This window comes from Aphis gossypii, chromosome X, assembly GCF_020184175.1.
Source record: "Aphis gossypii isolate Hap1 chromosome X, ASM2018417v2, whole genome shotgun sequence".
Taxonomy (NCBI): Eukaryota; Metazoa; Arthropoda; class Insecta; order Hemiptera; family Aphididae; genus Aphis; species Aphis gossypii.
Genome location: NC_065533.1, coordinates 1,572,432 through 1,593,674, shown reverse-complemented (window position 1 = coordinate 1,593,674; position 21,243 = coordinate 1,572,432). Strand labels below are relative to the sequence as shown.

General features: G+C 28.9%; 1 pseudogene; it reads left to right on the top strand.

Annotated features, from left to right (window-relative positions):
* Positions 1-207: 207 nt before the first annotated feature.
* LOC114119277 (E3 SUMO-protein ligase KIAA1586-like) lies at positions 208-1,137 on the top strand (annotated as a pseudogene).
* Positions 1,138-21,243: the final 20,106 nt, after the last annotated feature.

Here is a 21,243-nt window from a genome sequence, read left to right as displayed (position 1 = left end):
CGAAATGTAGAAAAATGCGGACCTCCATCGATGGATCCAATGATGGCTCCATGCCTCCACGTTATCCCGGTTGAAAATAAAAAAAATATTGTTTCTTGTTAAATGTTAGTTACTAAATACTGTATACTTGTATAATACAAGTATAGTTAATAGTTATATATTTATAATATAGTAAAACTATATATCATTAATTTATTAAAACTTACCATGGCCGATTCGGATGAAGAGATGGACATTAAAGTAAGAACACCTAGGGGAATACAAACTAAAAACTTAAGCCATAGAAAACAAAAGTTTAAAGATGAATGGCTTAATATGAAAAAGTTCAAATTTGGTTAAGACCTGTGAAGGAAAATCCATTAAAAGTTTATTGCTGTTACTGTCGTTTTGAAATGGTATCAGAACTTTCAACAGTAAAAAAACATATGAATAGTATCAAGCATAAATCAGCTATTAAATCAATAACTGCAACTAAAACCAATATGTTTTCTTCAATAATTCCAACTAGAAATAATGACCAATCTATTAAAAGAGCCGAAATAAAAATATGTGGGTTCTTAGCAGAGCATAATATATCATATGACAGATGTTTTAAAACAAGCTTTTCCTGACTCTAAAATTGCTGAAGGTCTTCATCTCGGTAGAACAAAAAGTATCAATATAGTAAAACATGTAATTGGACAAAATCACAAGGATGAACTAATAAATGATGTTAAAAATACTAACTTCAGTATTATCATTGATGAGAGCATGGATGTAGGGACTGTTAAAACGTTATGTATATGTGTTCGCTATTTTGACTATAAAATTAATAAATTAAAATCAAAATTTTTTGATATGGTTAAAGTATTTAAGGATAGTGATCCTGCGAATGAAAGAGCCACAGCAAACAAAATATACACTGAAGTTTTCAATTCATTTGAAAAAGAAGGTATAGCCTTTGAAAATGACATTGGTTTTGCATCGGATGGTTGCAATGCCATGATGGGGCGATGGAATTCAGTGTCCAGTCGCTTTAAAGAAGACATTCCTGGTATTATCATACAAAAATGTATTTGTCATTCTTTAGCGTTATGTTCAAGCGAAGCTTGTAAAGCTCTTCCACGCAGGTACCTACATTATATTATGAGTTTATAATATTATTATATAATGAATTTAATATTTTAGATTCTGAACGGAGTGATGAATGTATTGATTTTACAATGATGTGGGTTTTTTTTGTGTCTGTCGACAACATTTGGAGCAGTAAAAATTTGACTTCAGCCCCTCTTTGAAAAGGAAATTGAATCTAATTGGTACTTTGGAGGGTCAAAAGTTAAACAATTTTTTAAATATTTTTTAAATGTATCAGGAAAAACCCTAAAAAAATGAGGGAAAAACGGGATTTTTTACGCAAAACCAATTTTTGTCAAAATCGAATTTTTTATTTTGCTATAACTCAAAAACTAATCGATTTAAATACTTGAAATTTTCACCAAATGTTTATATTAGCGTTCTCCAAACACAGTTAAATTTTCAAAAAATTTTGACTTTTTTTGAACTATTTATAGACAATTGAAATTTTGCATTTTTCTAAGTATTTTTTTTTTAAATAACGATAAAAAATTTTTGGCTGACCAGAAAATCTTGAAAATTTAATACAAGGTTTCTTATAAAATGTTCTTGAAGTGATAAAAAAAAATCCGAAATTGTTGGTCACAATTTTTTTTTATAAGTGCTTAAAGTTCGAATTTATACGACATATGTCAAAATTGCGAAAATTTGCAAGTAATTTTGTGGTTGGAAAATCGTAAAAATTTTTTCTTTTATAACTAAGTTTTGAAAATTTGGTACAAGGTTCTCCATACATTTTTCTTCAAATATCTGTAAAAAAAACTTTACCGGATTCAGATAAAAAAATTTTATGAGTGTTTGAAATTTAAATTTTTACAAAACCGCGTTAAATAACAGTTTAGCCTCAAACGATTTTTGATACTTGTTATTATTCAAATAGTATAAGTCGTAAATACTTAAACATTTTACCAGTTATTTAGATTGTCATTTTCTTTACGTGATTTGATTTTCAAAATATTTTGACTTTTTTTGAGATATTTATAGATTTGTATAATTAATACAAAGTTCCTCATAAGTTATACTTATAGCGGTAAAAAAATTATAAGAATACATTTGCACAATTTTTTTTTATTAGCATTTGAAGTTCAAATTTTGACAAAAACTCGTCAAAATCATGAATATTTGCAAATTATTTTGTAGTTCAAAATTCATAAAATTGTTTATATTTATATCTAACGTTAAATATTTAGACTGACAAATCATCTCTGTTCAGAATCGTTTTTCGTTTACAATGATACCTATCATTGCATTCAAATTTAACCTACTCTAGTCCGAGGTCCACCCCACCCCCTAATGTACTGCAGAGCGGTACCCACTTGCCGACTTATTTTTAATTTATAATGTTCGTATGCTAGTGAATTAATCCCATACTTTGTTATAAAACATTTATCATCGTTACCATTTAGTACAAGCTTATTCATTGTTTTAGAATGAACAACATGTTTATTCGATTGAATAAAATTCATGTTTCTACAAGTTTGTTTATTATTAAGAGAGATATGGTTTATGTACGCATTTAATACTTCTATATAATTTTTAAAATACATATGTTGATTAATTACATATTTTTTCACACCTTTAGCATTTTTAACTTCATCGTTGTTTTCAGTCTTGTAAGCATATAATTTCGGTCTTAATGAAACAAATTCTTTTAAAATTTTTCCTCCTATTTCATCTTTAAAATAACCAGGTTGATTTTTATGATTTTCGCTAAAACAATAATGATCTTTTGGGTAGTTTGATGTATCCAAATACGGAAATAAATCATATCTAATATCATTAAAAAAAAATAAATGTTCGAATATTATATATCAGAGAATCTTTATCTGAGTACAATAATCGTATTTTATTATTATATTTATTTTTCATTACATTATAATGAAAATCATACATAAATGTTTTCGAGACATCTAAAATTGCAGACCCTACATAAATTGCTTTATCGAATTTGATAGTTTCCTTATGTTGGTGAATAGCCATAAGATTTTCAGAGTATATAGTTCTATCTTAAAAGTATTTTTCATCATCAATTTATTTGCTTGTTTATCTGATGAAACCAGTTTTAAAGAAACTCTAGTTCGAACATTCTCCATACATTTACCAAAAACGCTATTAATTAATAACTTCCAAAAATCTTTTTCAAATCTGTTTTTAGCTTCTCTCCTCATTCTCGTAAATAGTTCGATATATGAGGCCATCCATTTACTCTGTGAAAATTTGATTGCTCGATGAATTTTTACTAATTTAAGACCATTAGCAATTGCTTGTTTTAAATTTTTATAGTGTAATATATATTTTTTTTTTGATGATAAAGTAGTTAATAATTTTTTAACTTTTGAATTTGGAGGACATTCGTTTGAAGGTAAAAACGGGAAATCATTATGTTTTTCATGTAAATATTCAGGATAATCAATATCAACTTCTAATATATATCCGACTTTTGAATCATCAGGAATTTTAGTAACATCTATGTTCAAGTCATCAACCCATTCGAAATCTTTGAAAGGTAGCTCAGTTGACATCGACTTTCCATATAAATTTACACAATCAAGATATGTAATCCATGAAATTGATTTATTAGGATTATAGTTCAAACCTTTAATGTTTGGTATGTTTGCTTTAGCATATCTTTTAACTGATTGACAGATACCCCCTCTGATTGAGGGTTCAAAATATAAAAGCATGTTATAATCAGTTAATTTTTCTAATTTAACCTTAGTATATTTAAGCATACAATCGAAAGCAAATCCTCGAGCAATCATATAATGAGCAGGATCTAGACTAAGAGTAGATAAACATAAATCTCTAAAATTTTAGAACACATCCGTTAGTATGGTGACATCAGTTTTCAAATAAGGATCACTATACTCACCCAAAGTTTTAGTATTAAATACTTTCCAAATTTTTTTAGCATGAGAATAATCATTATTATTAATTTCTTCATCTTTTAAAGAGTTATAAAATGCAGATTTTGAAAGTAATCGAGTTTCGTGTAATTTACTCCAACCATCAATATACTCATAAGGGAAAACCCCTTTTCGTGTGACTAAATCAAATGTTTTATTAGAAAATAATTTTAAAGTTTATTTAAACCTTGATTTATCTTCAAGTAAATTTTCTGCAAGCTCGCTTAATGAGGACGCCATAAAACGGAATGTATCAACGAATTTTATACTAAATCTCAGAGCAACCTCTTTATCAAAATATATATATTTTTCAACAGAATTTGGAATAACATGTATATTCTTATCATCAAAACCAAGTTCTCGAATTATAAAGTGACTATCGTATGATAAGTTATGAAAAAAAAATGGAACAAATGATGGGTTGGTTATTTCAAAATTACATTTAAAACAAATACATTGTCTATATTTACCAGTAATATGACAGTGATCTCTAACTTTATATAATTTACTTTCTTCACAAGTTAATAAAACATATTTTACAAACCATTGCTATCTGAAATTCTTTTTCCTCCTTTTCAGTCAACGTAACCATTGGTACATTGATAAATATCAAAAAATATCAATAATATCAATCATATTACATAAACTTTTTTGCCGCATCAATATCTCTATAAAACATTATGTTTGTTGGAATTTTAAACTGTTGCATTAACTTTTCTGTGATAATATTATAGTCAACTTTTACATAAAATGGATAACTCATAATTTCATGTGTAATGTGATATAAGTTTTACTAGTTTCAGTGAATTCATTTGTCTGTTTAGGTTTTAAAATACATTCAAAGTCAGTATAAATAACAAATGGTATTCTAGAAGTGTTTTTATAATTTTTGAAAAATATGAATTTATTTTCTTTTCCTTCTTCAAACATTATCGGTCTTCCTAATTCATTCTTACTACACATTTTTTTATGTTCAGTTAATCCTGTTTCACCCCAAAGTTTACTTTTACATGGTTTATTTCCAAAAGTTGTAAAACACCTCTTGCAAATAATTAATTTAGAACAATTATGCGATGTTTTATGATTATTGACAAAAAATAGATCACAATGATTTTTTTTTTCTTTATTATTTATAAATAGAGGGAAAATAGTACCTTTATTATTTAAACTATAAACATTAACTGAAACATTATTTAAACGTTCAAATTTTTTAATTTGATTTATTGGTGTTGGAAAATCAATACATTAAAATCTAACCCACTCTTTTTTTCAAGAAAATCAAAATATTTTGGTTAAATCGTGATTTATTAGAACGCGTATCATATTTGGTTAGTATAGAATATTTAAAACAGTATTTATCTTTATTTTTAACGTTTATAATAGCCTTTTTTTTCGTATAAATTTAGGTAAATCTAAATATGCACCTCCTTTTAATGGATTTACTAAATTAATTCTCAACTGTAACCCATCTATTGAAACAAGTGTCCATCCTGAACCTTTAGCAATAAATTCAGATTCTTCAGCTAATATTTTATCAAACTTTGTGTTTAACAAACTAGCGAAATTGGATGAATTACATGCTAAAACATTCGAAGTTTTAAAAGCCACATCTTGTTTATCATGTATTATAGGACGTGTGTAAGTAGCGTCAACCTGTAAATTAAATTTGATCGACGTTTTAATACACGATTGTTTTAACTTTAAAATTCACCCATGTGAAATATAGTTAAAAAATAATTTGTAATCTATATAATTTTCACAATTCTTAATTATGAAAGTTTTTGAACCTTTTCTAAATCTTTCTATTTCAATAAGTCCACTTCCAATCGTGTTCATACGCTGTTTTTTTGTTATTATATTTCTGTTCATAATGAGACTGAAATAATAAAAAACACATAATATTTATATATAAATGTATGTTTTTTTTTGTTTTACATTTGTTTTACATTTTAAAATAAAATAATAAAAATAATAATAATAATAATAACATTCTTAAATAAACAGCGAGTACTTAGTTCTTAAAAAAAATTCATTTTAGATTCAAACAAAAAGATTCTGTTAATAAATTTAGACCTTCCAATAATGTACAATAATCGCTATGCAGATGATAAGCTAACGTCTGTTTTCGAAATCTAACATAATCATACAAATCATAATATTTATTAACAAATAATATTTCATTTCTCAAATTTATTATATTTTCTTTTAAGATTTTTATTTTTTTCATATCTTGTAAAAGTGTTTTAGCTAAGTATTTTTCATATCTTAATATTTACATTTTTCTTTTGATTAAAATTATGGTTTTTCTTTGTTCATGTTTACTTTGTACTTCCTTCTCATCATTATCATCGATTTCTTCATCCAATCGATAAATTTCAATTAAGATATGGTTAAGTAAATCCATTTTTTTTAAAAAAAAACATTTTTTTAATGTTTTGGAAAAGCTATTGTGAACAAACTAATACTTCTATACAAGTAGGTGTATAAAAAAGAAAAAATGGAAAATAGATTAAAGAAATAATAATAATTAAACTAGCTTTAATTAGGTTAAAAAAAAAAATAGATCTATTTAAACAAATTTATTTATTAAATCTTCTAGTTGATTATTCAAAATTAAGGAACGATAACGTAAACGTCTATTACATTGTAGACCAATATAATAAGAAAAATTATAATCGTCTAAAATGTTTCTTTTTTCATTTCTTAACTTGTCTATTTCAATTAGGTTTATTATTTTTTGTTTATATCAACCATGAATCTTTTTATTTAAAACTCTTATATTTATTTTTTTTCTTTCTTCATCTTGATCAACACTTTTTTCGTTTTCTAAAACTTTCAATTCTAATTCTTCTATCAAAGATTGGATATATATGATTTGAGGAGATTCCATTAAAAAAAAAAAAAAAAAAAAATCTGAAATTATAGGTAAATATTTATTCGTTTATTTTTTTTTTTTAAATATAAAAAAGGTAAGGTAAAAACTATATCTCATTTACACCACATCTAAAAAAAAAAATGTATTTTTTTTAATAATTTGTACCACTTTTCAAGTTTATAATTCACACCAAATAAAATTTTAAAAAGGGGCATTATCTAATCTGTACCTACCAAAATTATAATTATAATAAAATGTATATATAAGTAAAAACTATGTACATCAAAATCAGTAAATTGTTGTTTAGTAATAATTCATAAAACATATAAAATCAATCATACTTTAATTATAAATAAATGTATAAGTAAAACAAACTCTATATAATATATATTAAATAAGTAAATTCTTGTTAAGTATATTATACTATTTTTTAAAAAAATAAAACATAATTTATAATTATTTATAACAACTAAACTCTGTAAGAAACGAGAAAAAGCTAGTAACTATTTTTGTTTATATATATATATACCACAGAATATATTCCGTGTATATACCGCACATTTACTACAACTAATCTGATAATAATAAAAATAATAATAACTATAATTAAGTGTATAAGACGTAACAACACAAAATATTGTTTACGATGTATCTGTGTATATGTGGTTTGGAAAAAAACTATTAAAATATTTATTTTTTTTTGTAAAATGTGAAGATATAAAATTATACATGTAGTAATCCGGCATATTACATTACTATTTAATTACATCATTCCTGTTACCCTGAGCTGATATTAGTTGTTTAGATTTAGAATACTAAATATTAATATATTATATTTAATAATAGATAATTAGATAATTGGATTACGAACATGGTTTTAATAATCGTTTATATAGATTTTTAAGATTAAAATTATGTATTTAAATAATCGGTCATAGTAAACATGAAATAGAAACTTATAGTCGAATTTCCTGTTTACCATGACAAGTACGTATATTTTGGGGACTACGCCCAAATAGTTTAATATAAAAGGGGTTGTGGTAGTATTAAGAATTAGACATAGTTAAGCCTCACTCACGCATAGACCGATGGCGTTGTTCTATACTTAACAACACGTCGGCTAGCTTTTATTATATTCAGTGAATAAATAACTTTAATTTTAAATTTCTTACACATACGACAAAGTGGACTTCGTATAAATAACTTTTAATTCAAACGAGTTGTTTATTAACTTCAAACTTCCTACACTCTGAAGAAGACATACGACAAAGTGGACTTCATCGTTAAATCGTGCTGAGCCATCTTCACCAAGACCGGCTCACTACATACATATTATTATTATTATAAATGATTAATTAAAATAACATACTTTTAAATGTTGTACTACACACTAATCTTTTCGTACTATTCAAAATGTCTCATACTATACTCAATTTTAGGGCTGATACAAATTACATAATTTATTTCGTTTTCTGACGTGGCGTAAAAAAATACTAAAATTAATTTATTTATGTAACGCAAATACATGTTATATTTTTGATACAAATTACATATGTATTTAAATGAACCTATTTGTGGTGCAAATTATAATAGTCAACCGATTCAAATAATAAAACTTAAATTCTACATGATCATAGTAAATATTTAATTTAAAGCTAGTTAATAGTAGTAAAGTAATAGTATTAATAAGTAGGTACTTACATTTCTGTTAGCGTGGAGATGCTTGAAAAAAATATACTGGCTTCTAGTGTTTCTACTGAACTAGCTGTATTCATGATGGAGCTTATGATTTTTTATAGTCTAAACTCGCCACCTCTTAAAAGGGAATACGGTACATTGATCGGTAGAATTAAAATATCCGTCCCCGGTAACACATTGTATTAGATTCTATTTTTTCGATTATGAGAGGAACGTACCTTCCTAAATTTCATATAACCTTTCAAATCTGTCATTGAAATGTAGAAGTCAATTACATTCTATTAGATTCAAATCACACTTGTAATGCAAAAAATATGAAAATGTCTTAACGAATTTCATAAAACCTTACAAATCTACCATTGTAATATAGAAGTCAATTACATTCTATTAGATTCAAATCACACTTGAAATGCAAAAATATGAAAATGTCTTAACGAATTTCATAAAACCTTTCAAATTTATACCGTATTAGATATAAATCTGTCATTGTAATGTAGAAATTAATAACATTCTATTGGGCACAAATCCCACTTACAATGCGGAAATTAAATAGATTCTATTTTTTCGATTATGAGAGGAACGTACCTTGATAAATTTCATAATATTGAAATATTTTTTCACATTGTATTAGATTCTATTTTTTCGATTATGAGAGGAACGTGCCTTGCCAAATTTCATATAACCTTTCAAATCTGCCATTGTAATGTAGAAGTCAATTACATTCTTTTAGATACAAACCACACTTGTTATTACATTCTATTTTTTCGATTATGAAAAGACGTACCTAGGTCAAATGTTACAAAACCTTTCATATTTTATTCTAGTTAGTGTTTTAGCTGAACTGATTATTTTAGACTTAAGAGGAGGAGTAGAAGTGGTTACATATATAAGAGACTCATCGATACAGTATATTCAGTATATTCAACAGATTTTACAATCTAGACTTTTTTAATAAAATTAATTAAATTTTTTAAATAAAAAAAAATGTCCTGCTACTCTTTTAGAAGCGATGACGAGGAGTTGGTTGTAGTGTCCGAAGTAAGTAAAAAACATTTTTTGTTTTATTACAATAGATATAATTGTTTTAATTAAAAGACATTTTTTTTTTTAAAAAAATTATTAAATATTTTATGAAAAATTGATTTTGTAAACCGTCATCAGCTTATCGTTTATTTTAATTTATTGCAACAACATCTCAAAAAAAAGGTACATCGAAAAGGTTAGCTGTGAAACCGGAGAAGAAACCGGTATCGAAAAAGACGAAAAAGGTGAGTTATATAAGTTTATAACATATTACGAAAAAGTAAAAAAATATAATTTAATTATTATTTTATAGAGCACTGCTATCTGTTATACAGACAACATATTGGATTTAATAACAGATCCAACTATACCAACCGATGCAGAGAACACCTTGAATATAAAAAAGGATGATTGTTCATTAACGGTTAAGACACCTGTAGAGAATACGGCTGTAGATAACTGGACTATAGCACATTATAAATGTGCTAAATTTGCTAATGTTGCTCTGCAAGATAGGTAATAATAATAATAATAATATATATATGGACGGTGTTTGTGCAAAAGGGCTCAAGTCCAAATTTTTCATTTTTCATATTATACATTAATTTTATATGCAATTTTGCGCCGCGTCTACTGGTACCACTGGTTTGAACAGATGTAGAACCGTTATCAAGTTATTGTTACGTGCGTTTTGTCACAAGTCATAATAAATAAATTTTGTTTGTGAAAAAGGACATAACTGCATACGTAAATATTGGTTATCGTGTAAAACGACACAAGTCTAATATTTAATTGTGTAAAAGGGATCAAGTCTTTATATTAATTTTATACGTTATGTGGTTAAAACGTTTTAATAATTATTTTTTAACTTTTTTATTCAAAAAATGATTTCAAGAAGAGCTAAAAATCTTTTTTCACTAGCAAACAATAGTAAAAACTTAAAAGAAGGTAGAAACCAAGTTATGCACTTTACATTAGTGTCAATATTTCTATATTATATTATTTTATTTACCTACCTATGTTGTTAGTAAAAATTACACGTAAAATATTAATTTATAAGTTATTTTGTATTATTTTGTACTAAAAGGGAATGATAGTAATAGCAATAACTGTATGAAGAACCGTACAAAGAAAATATTGACTGTTAGACGAAATTTAAATGATGAGCTAAATGCTTCTAAGATATCCAACTTGTATGAAAGCAAACAAACAATTATGGTTATTCAAATTTATTTATATGATTAAAAATATATATGCCTATTAAGCAAGTTACTCATATTATTTTCATATTTTTTATTTTAGGAATGGGTTGAAGATGTTAATAATGTTAATAAATTAACTTCAAAAGATGTTAGTATAATATTATTTATTATGATAAAAAAACTCATGTATTTAATTAAAATTGAAAATACTATAAATAATATTCAATTTTATAATATTATATTATATTTCATGAATACATAATATTATTATGTTATGTTATTGAGATACTCAGTTAATTAGGTTATTAGATAGTAAATAAGTTAATATTTAAAATTTTAGGTTGTTGTCATACCTACATTAAAAAATTAATTATATTTATCTATTAATATTATATTATACCTCATTACTCATTAGTCCTTACTCACCAATACTCTTATTTTATTTTAAAACATGTTTTAACTATCAGGATTATAGCAAAATAAATGATCATCTGGAAAATACAAGTATGTATTGTATTGATAAAGTTTTAGAAAAATATAATGAAAATATTGAATCAAATTTTCCTGATGATATCTTATCCTTGTATAAAGTAAATATTCTTTTTTAATAAATAAATAAATTCTCACTCCTAGCTTTTTAATTTAACATAATATTGCTTTTATTGATTATTTTAAGAATGATGGTCTTCAAAACATTAATGCTAATCATGCTTACAATGCATTTAATGTTAATTTTGCGATTGCTGATGCTAAAAGTCTTAATAAGGGTTCAATTAATACAAATAAAAGTGTATCTATCAATGGTACCAATGAACACATGGTGAGTTTTTAAATCCAACTAAGCTATTTTATAATTATTTAAATAATATAGGTATCTACTTAATTATTTTTTTTTTTAGAGTGTAGATAAATTATTTGATGATGATATTGTATTAAGTGAATTGAGTAGTTTCAATAGTTTAATATTAGGAACTCCTGAAATCAAGGTAAATATTAAATTGCACCTATAGTATTATTTTTAAATATTATGTATTAGCTTTTTTTTTAATACTACCATGGGAATTTTTTATTAAAATTATATAGAATACATTCACAAATCAAAATCAAGTAAATAATAATATGTGCACAGATGAAAATATAAGTCATGTGTCTGGTACTGAGATATCTATGGATTTGGTTGATTTTACTGTTGAAAATTTAAAGAAAAAAAGAAAAAGTATAAAAGGAGATTCAAGGGAATATAGAGATTTAATAAAACATAAGAAAAATTCAGGAATAGAGTATGTGACAAACAAAGGAAAGATTGTTTTCGGTCGAAAGTGTATACCTTTGTCAAAATGTAGAGCTGATTGCAAAAACAAAATTGATCTTGAGTTACAAGATTAGTTATTCACAAATTACTGGTCAATGAAAAACTATAATAATAGAGTGTCATATATATCTGGATTAATAACTAGTAGCAACAAAAAAACACAAACTAAAAATGAGTGCACACCAGAAAAACAGAAAAATAGAGTAAAGGTTTATCATTATTCTGTTCCAAAAGATGGTATACTTATTTCAGTTAGTAAAATTTGTTTCCTAAAAATATTTGGTGAAACAGCCAAGTTCACTAGAACTATTTGTTCAAAAAAAGTTGATTCTCCTGTCAGTCGGTGTACACCTGATAAAAGAGGAAGGGCAGAACCTCGCAATAAAATAACTGCTGAAGTTCTTAAATGTGTTATTGATCATATAAATCAACTTCCAGCTTATGAGAGTCATTATTGCCGCCAAGAAACCAGTAAAAAGTATTTACCTCCATATTTCACGTTGCAACTTGCCCATAATGAATATATTAAAACGGTTGAACTGTTGAAAAAATGAAAACCCAGTAAGCCGCTCAATATACGTAAAATATTTTAAGTTGTCAGGTCTAAAAGTAAAAAATCCCAAAAAAGATACCTGTTCTTGTTGCGACAGGTTAAAAATCCAAATTAATAATACTAATTGCTCTAATGAACAAAAAACCATACTAACTAATCAACAAACACTACATCACGATGAAGCTGAAGAAGCTTTTAATTCGAAAAGAAATGATATTTCTACATCTACAGAGTCTACATGTGTTATTGCTTTTTATAAAAGACAATTATGGACATATAATTTCACTGTCCATAACACTTTTACCTCAAAAGCTGTATGTTATATTTGGAATGAAACATTAGCTAAACGAGGGGCAAATGATATTGGTTCGTCCCTATTTCATTATTTGAAAAGTTTGTCATCAGATATTTCGCATGTCATAATGTATAGCGATTGTTGTCCAGGGCAGAATAAGAATAGCATAATTATAGCCATGTGTATTTATTTTTTAGAGCATCAAGATAAAATAAAAACCATTGATCATAAATTTATGGTGCCTGGGCATACAAGGATGGAATGTGACTCTGACCACGCCCGCATTGAAAAAGCTCGTAAACGTTATCCTTTCCCTATAAACCATCCCCATGATTGGGCAAAATTAATAAGTTGGGCAGGAAAAGATAAATTTACAGTCGTTGAAATGAAACAAAATGATTACTTTGATTTTAATAGCCTGTTAAAAAATAAATATCAAATAAAAAAAAAAGATGAAGCTGGTAATGCATTTGTTTTTCGTGATGTAAAATGGCTTTGGTATACAAAAGAAAACAGTACTATGGTACAATACAAAAAAATCATTAAGAACAGAAGATAATTTTATTTACTTGAATATGGCTCGCAGAAAATATGTAAGAAGTTGTTTATTACCTCAAGCATATAGTACAACACTTGCAATATCTGAAGAGAAAAAAAAAGATCTTCTTTCTCTATTAAATTTAATACCAGATGTGTATCACGATATTTACAAAAGCATAAAATCAAAAACCGATGTCCAAGATCCGATTGTATCTTCTGAAGATGACAGCTCTTAAACTATTATTATTAACAATTATAATTTGTATTTTTAAATGTTCAAACTGTAATATTTTACTATTTTTTTTCTTATGAAGTCTTATTTGCTTATAATTTTATTTGTGTATAAACTATGAAAGTTTGTTATTTATTTTTATTTTTAACTATTAAACCTGAAAAATAAAATAATTAGGTACATTTTTGCTATGAAAAATATTGTTCATTTTTATTATAACTACCAATTTAATATCATTAATAAATAATTAATAAAAATGAGTTATTTGTTAATTAATTAATCATTTAGGCTTAGTAAAAAAAAAATTAAAAATTCTAAAACTATGAGAACACTGGATAAATCAAAATGTTATTATATAGGTACTATTTTATATGGCACATTGGTATCTTTTACATTTCTGTATATTGCGAAAAAGGGCACAAGTCGTAAAAGTGGTTGTAATATATTCGCGCACATGGGCATAAGTCAATTATAATAATGATACAAATACTTAAGGTAGGTATGTAATACTTAATAATTCAAAGTTTAGATGTTTAAATTACCTATTTGTAAAAAAAATCATTCATTTATTGTTTTAAATGGCCAATACACGTTTTTTACGTCTACTGTAAAATCGTGTTTTCTAACATGAGCCCTTTTGCACAAACACCATCCATATATATATAACTAAAGTGAAACATTTATAATAAAATTTAATTTAACCTAACCTAACTTTTTTAGATGGAAGCATGCTGAATGCTCACTCAAAATATCTCTCACAGAGCAGCATCCGGATGATTTAACTACAGCCAAAGAAATGGTTACGCTCATTCAATCTGTTTTCGACAAAATGATGCGACATCCCGACAAGAAGCTTTTCAGACACAGACCAAAAAAAATAAACTTATAAAATGTGTGTAATAGGATATGGTGTTGGATTAATTTTATTTAAAAAAAATTTTTTTTTATATTTATATTTATTTTTATTATTTAGATAAAAAAAAATATAATAATACATTTATAGGTTAAAATAAAAATAAAAATATTGAAAGTTAGTATATAAGTGGTATTAGTAAAATAACAGTTTTTTCAGCAAGACTGATAAATTAAAATAAATTAAGAAACTTTTTTTATATTACATCACTAAATCTTGTAATATCATGTTTGACAATGAATTAAAATGAAATTGTAAAAACCCGTACATAAATGAACAATCTTCACTTTGTATATTACTGTAGCTGAAATCATAATTTTGAATATATTGATTTGTAAATTCGTTTTGTTGACAAGATGATGGTAACCCATTTACGTCAGACTTTATTAACGTATAAGCTGTATCAAACGTTTTTTGGTATGATTCCAATTTTTTCTGTTTTTCAACAATATACAAGTCAATACAATGTTGTAATTGTTTCAAACGATGAAGATCAATATGAGATAATGTTATATAATTATCATTAGAATATAAAACTATAGTTGATTGGTTTACATTAACAGAGTAGAAAAAATTATCAGCTATCTTAACACGTTTACAACGAGTATGTAAATTTTCGATAATTGTATTAAAATTGTTTTCGCACATTAACTTACACCACTGATCAAGATCTAACGTTACAACTTTTTTAGTTAATTTACATTCTAATAATATAATAATTGAAATTTGCTTATTAATTATAAGTCCAACGGTTACACTTTTCTTACTAAAAGGACGAATATCGAACACAGATTTTGATACAACGATTGATGGATTCATATTGATAAAATAAAAAAAAAACAGTAAACAGTATTTTTTTTCTAGAAATATGAATATGATCACTAGACAGCTTAGCTCAAACTAACAAGTTTTCTTTATTCATACATGTTATATACTAAACAAATGTAAGGTTAAAAAAGAAAAAAAGAAAAAAAAACGTGAACGTATAGTGTCTAGTTGGATAAACAGTAGAGTTATTATACTTACCTACCTTCTTCTTGTCGTATCGGTTTTCATATTCCCTTCGCTCCCCAATAAGCCGCAATTTGTATTGCTTTGTCTGAAATTGTATGCGTCAAAAAGTCTTCCTTTCTACACTTATTCGGTAATTGTGGGCATACAAACAGATGGTCCGCATCCTGCTCTCCACCACATTCGCATTTCCCATCACCTTTCAATCCCCATTTTTTCATATTACTCGCTGTCCTTCCAGTTTCCGTTCGTAATCTATTTAGTGTCTTCCATACCGGCCATGGTAAGTGACTGCTGGTAACTTACCTACCTAATTCGATAGAACCTGAAAAATTTTTTTAAAAATCATTAACATATTAAATTTAAATTAGACGCGTTATCCTACTAGGCTATACGTTCACGAGGTATTAAATAAGTTATTAACACATTTAAGTTTATTAAATTCAGATTTTTTTTCATTGAAATATAAAAAGTTAAAAAAAATTATTTATTTAATTAACTAAACAACAGTATCATATGACCTAGATCCACAATCACAATCACAAATATCGATAATCTTACCATATTTTTTTACTACATTTTCAACAAACTGATTTCCTTTTGATAATAATACAAAAACACATTTCGGATTCCATCTTGAGTGTTCAATCGATGGATTATCTTCTTTTTCCCAACGATGCAATATAAGACCGCAGCAAAAACATTCAACAATATCTTTTTTCCCTGAATCTATAAAACCGCTTTCAGCTAAAGAGTATTTATCTTGAGATGAAGTCAACGGAAATAAATTGAATGTTTTCAATCTTGGTATAAATGTAGTGAATTCTGGATATGTAGGATATGCATTGCTTCGTACTAACGAAACAAGTGAACAAAAACTGTTGTTAATTTGTTGAAAATTCATTTTTTATAAAAAAATAAAAAAACTTAACTGAATTAAATTTGATTAAAAATAACAGAACCTGATTGAACGATGGTTGAATATTAACTGAACTGTCTGAACTAGAATGAATTAAATAAAACGATTTTTATCTATAATTTATTAAAATGAAATTACAGTGTAACTTGAATGTTTAACTTACAAGGGAAATAAATAGTGTTGAAGTGTGTATACACTGTTTAAACTTTATGTGTAACAGGGGAAATGATAATTAGTTTAAGGGGAAACTATACCTTAAATTTTAAAAATTTCTGCAGTAAAAAGTGCTCAAAACATACATAATGGTTTTTGAAAATCAGTGTTTTTTACTGGTATAGAGGAGAAAAAAAAAGTTTGAGGGAAAAAATCCCCCTTAAAATTTTGCAATCTCCGCAGTCAAAAGTGCGCAGAACAAATGTATACTACTTAGGGCGATAACAAATAGGTTTTATTGGAAGTCGGTACGGGAGTCTACCCGGCGCTACGTGGCAGCTCGCCAAATTTGTGCGTGTACCAAACCATTAAATAATAAAATTGATGTCCCGTTACATCCTAGAAAACCAACCCAACAATGGGAAGTGGTTTGTGTCGATTTAATGGGACCTTATCCACGCACAAGTCGGGGTAAGACCAACATCTTAGTAGTCACTGATTGTCACAGTAGGTGGGTCGAAGCGTATCCCTTGGTGGCGGCAACAGCCACCGTGATTACCAAAACTTTGGAAAGGGAGTTGTTTGCGAGATTTGGTTACCCACGAGTGCTATTAAGCGACAATGTCCCTCAGTTTACCTCGGACGTGTGGACAAAAGCACTCGCTCGATGGGGGGTGAAGGGTTGGACTACCCCAGTATACCACCCGAGGGCCAATCCGGTAAATAGGCGTAATCGGGAACTGAAAAGCGGCCTGCGGGCACTTCTGGTGAACGATAGTTATCGTTCGTGGGACCAGAAATTTTGTTCGGTTCTGTTTATATTGCGCAACCGGAAGAACGATAGGACCGGCATTTCACCGTCAGTTTCGGTGTTTGGACACGAAACCAAAAGTCCGGGAGATTGGGCCCTAATCTTGAGGTCCGATAGTAGGCCACGGGTTCCGGCAACATCGGACATCAACACGGTTGCTGGTAAATCGAAGGAGAACCGGCGAGCGTTTGCCGCCGGGGACTAGGTTTTCGTTAGAGCACACCCACTCTCCAAAGACGATCAGGGTTTCCATGCAGGGTTTGTCACGAAGTGGATGGGTCCCGTCACACTTAAGGGAAAACTGGGGAAAGGGGTTTTCTGGACAGATCAGAACCCACCGCGCACAGTGCATGTCTACAGTTTGAAACCCGCGTACACGAAGTGATACTCGTTCCGCAGTCAGCCAAGTCGTGCGAAAACAAAAGAAAGGGGTATTACGGTGGCTCACCGGAACCTGCGTGGTGGTATCACAATTAACTTTGATTATTTTTTTATTTTTTCTAGTTTCTTTTGATACATGGCTGTCCCCGTATAGATGTCACGCGGAGGCGAGGAAGCTCTGGCGGGCCGGGACAATCGGTGGCGGCCGAGCCGAGGCCATATGCGGTTGAGCTTGGAGGACTTGTTGTGGCAGACCACCTCCCAACTCGACATCTTGCGGCAGACCAGATCGACGCTGATCGGGCTGGGAGCAGAGTTCCCTCAGGACGCACCGCAGGGGCTGTCGGTACAGCAGAACGGCGACGTGGACACGGCGGAGCTGCGGGCTAACCCTCGTCTGTAGGCCCTAGGACCCGGCCTCCAGTCCCAGATACGGGAACGGCAGCCGGAAACCCTGGTGGACTCTTTGCCCCAGGAGAGGACCCCGACCGTGGACGAAGATGCTTGTCAGGCCCCCTCCAACGTTCGTGTCACACAAACCAATGGAGGTGGGCGGTGACGACATCCTTGTCGATATCGAGGCCCTATACCGGGAATAGTCCTCTAAAGTGGGAAACTGGGCGGTAATCGTTCCCCATCGCTACTGTAGGTGTCCGGGGCACCCGATGGCACCGCACGACTCTAGACAAATGTAGTGAGCCGGTCTTGGTGAAGATGGCTCAGCACAATTTAACGACGAAGTCCACTTTGTCGTATGTCTTCTTCAGAGTGTAGGAAGTTTGAAGTTAATAAACAACTCGTTTGAATTAAAAGTTATTTATTCACTGAGACAATGTATATAATAAAAGCTAGCCGACGTGTTGTTAAGTATAGAACAACGCCATCGGTCTATGCGTGAGTGAGGCTTAACTATGTCTAATTCTTAATACTACCACAACCCCTTTTATATTAAACTATTTGGGCGTAGTCCCCAAAATATACGTACGTGTCATGGTAAACAGGAAATTCGACTATAAGTTTCTATTTCATGTTTACTATGACCAATTATTTAAATACATAATTTTAATCTTAAAAATCTATATAAACGATTATTAAAACCATGTTCGTAATCCAATTATCTAATTATCTATTATTAAATATAATATATAATATCAGTATTCTAAATCTAAACAACTAATATCAGCTCAGGGTAACAGGAATGATGTAATTAAATAGTAATGTAATATGCCGGATTACTACACTCCTCCCCCTTAAGACAACAATCACCGATTTTTGCATATTCAATATGAAGCTTTCATTTTTGGGTATAGTGGTACTGATTGTTCACCTGGTTCGTCATTGTACTGCTCCATGGCTAAATGTGGTTGTGAACTTGGTATTGCTGAAACGTTTTGTTCATTTCGAAAAACTACCGAAGTACATAGGTTCCTGCCTCTTCGTGTTCTGTATAGTTGTAAAAAGTGTGTCATAATGTTAATTATAAAAATTAAAATTCCGCAACCTCCAATGAAAATTGTTATTACTAAAACATAATCATATATTGTTATCTTCTGTTTAAGTTTTTCTAAATCGCTTATATTACTGTCTAAAAATTTTAAGTAATTATGTGTATTTGAAACTGCGTTTAAATCGTCCATTTTGTTGTTTATAATGTTTTGGGTTTCCATTATTGCTAAATTTGTTACTTTCATAGATGGTTTTAGTACAGAGTTCGGTATAAAATCTGGATAAGGTTCTTGATTAACTCTTCCTGGAATTAATACATTTCGCGTTGCATATCCTTTGCATTGTTGAGTTTAAGCGTACAATACCTACTCCTTCTATTGTGTGGCTGCTCGATTCCTTATCTGAGTCGCAAGTAACGAAAATTGTTTCTCCACTTGATGCGTATAACCAAGCGTTTTGGAACTCGAGTTTGTGAAAAATAGTTGTATTTATTTGTATTTAGGTTATGATAACGGCGTGAAACGAAATAACGGTAGGCGCGCGGCGTGTCACGCTGGGGGTGCTTTTATTTATTAGAAATGCTTAATGTGCATCCTACGTTACATAATAAAATAAAGTAATATGGTCGGATTACTACACTCCTCCCCTTTAAGACAAAAATCACCGATTTTTGCATATTTAATATGAAGTTTTCATTTTCGGGTATAGTGGTACTGATTGTTCACCTGGGTCGTCATTGTACTGTTCCATGACTAATGGTGGTTGCGAACTTGGTGTTGTCGTAACATTTTGTTCGTTTCGAAAAACTACGGAAGTACACCGGGTCATTCTTCACCGTGCTCTGTATTGTTGTAATAAATGTGTAAAAATGTTAATTATAAAAAAGAAAATTCCGCAACCTCCGATGGAAAATGTTATCACTAAAACATATTCATATATCGTTATTTTGTGTTTAAGCTTTTCTAAATCGCTTATGTTATTGTTTAAAAATTGTAAGTAACTATGTGTATTTGAAACTGCGTTCAAATCGTCCATTCTGTTGTTAATTATGTCTTTGGTTTCCATTGTCGCTAAATTTGTTAGTTTCATTTCTGGTTCTATTATTGAGTTTGGTATGAAATCTGGGTAAGATTCTTGATTAATTCTCCCTGGAATTAATACATCTCGTGTTGCGTATCCTTTGCATGTGGAGTTCAGGCGTACAATACCTACTCCTTCTATTGTATGGCTGCTTGATTCTTTATCGGAGTCACAAGTAACGAAGACTGTCTCTCCATTTGATGCGTATAACCAAGCGTTTTGAAACTCAAGTTTGTGAAAAATAGTTGTATTTATCTGTATTTGTCGTATTTCGCAGCTTTTAGGTACTTTAACTGGATCTTGTAGTAATTGTATTTCGCATATTGGTCTTGTGTTTCTAGGATGTAAAGGATTAATTTCAGGACATAAAAGGAAATTATGAGCTGATTTACATGCTGAGTAATGAAATTGTTCATAAGTTGTATACAATTCTTTCGTTTTGCTAATTGCTAAAAAGTTATAACTAGGCTTAATATAAATACAGTTTGTTAGTTTACATACAGGTTTAGGTATTAAATGATATAATGTTAGTTCATTTTGATATACTAAAGGTAACGTAATAATAAATACAATTCTGTTATCGGAACAATATACTGTCAAATCTGAGAGTCTGAGCAATTCGTAAGCGTTTACTAGGTCAAGTTCGATTGGTAGTTCCGTTCCTGATGGTAAAGATACTTTGATGTCCCTTAGTTGTTCTAAAAGGTCGTTTGGTGGTAACAAACTTGGGTGCATTTGTCCTACTCTAGCCATTTGAATTGTTTCCAAAAGGGTGTTTGT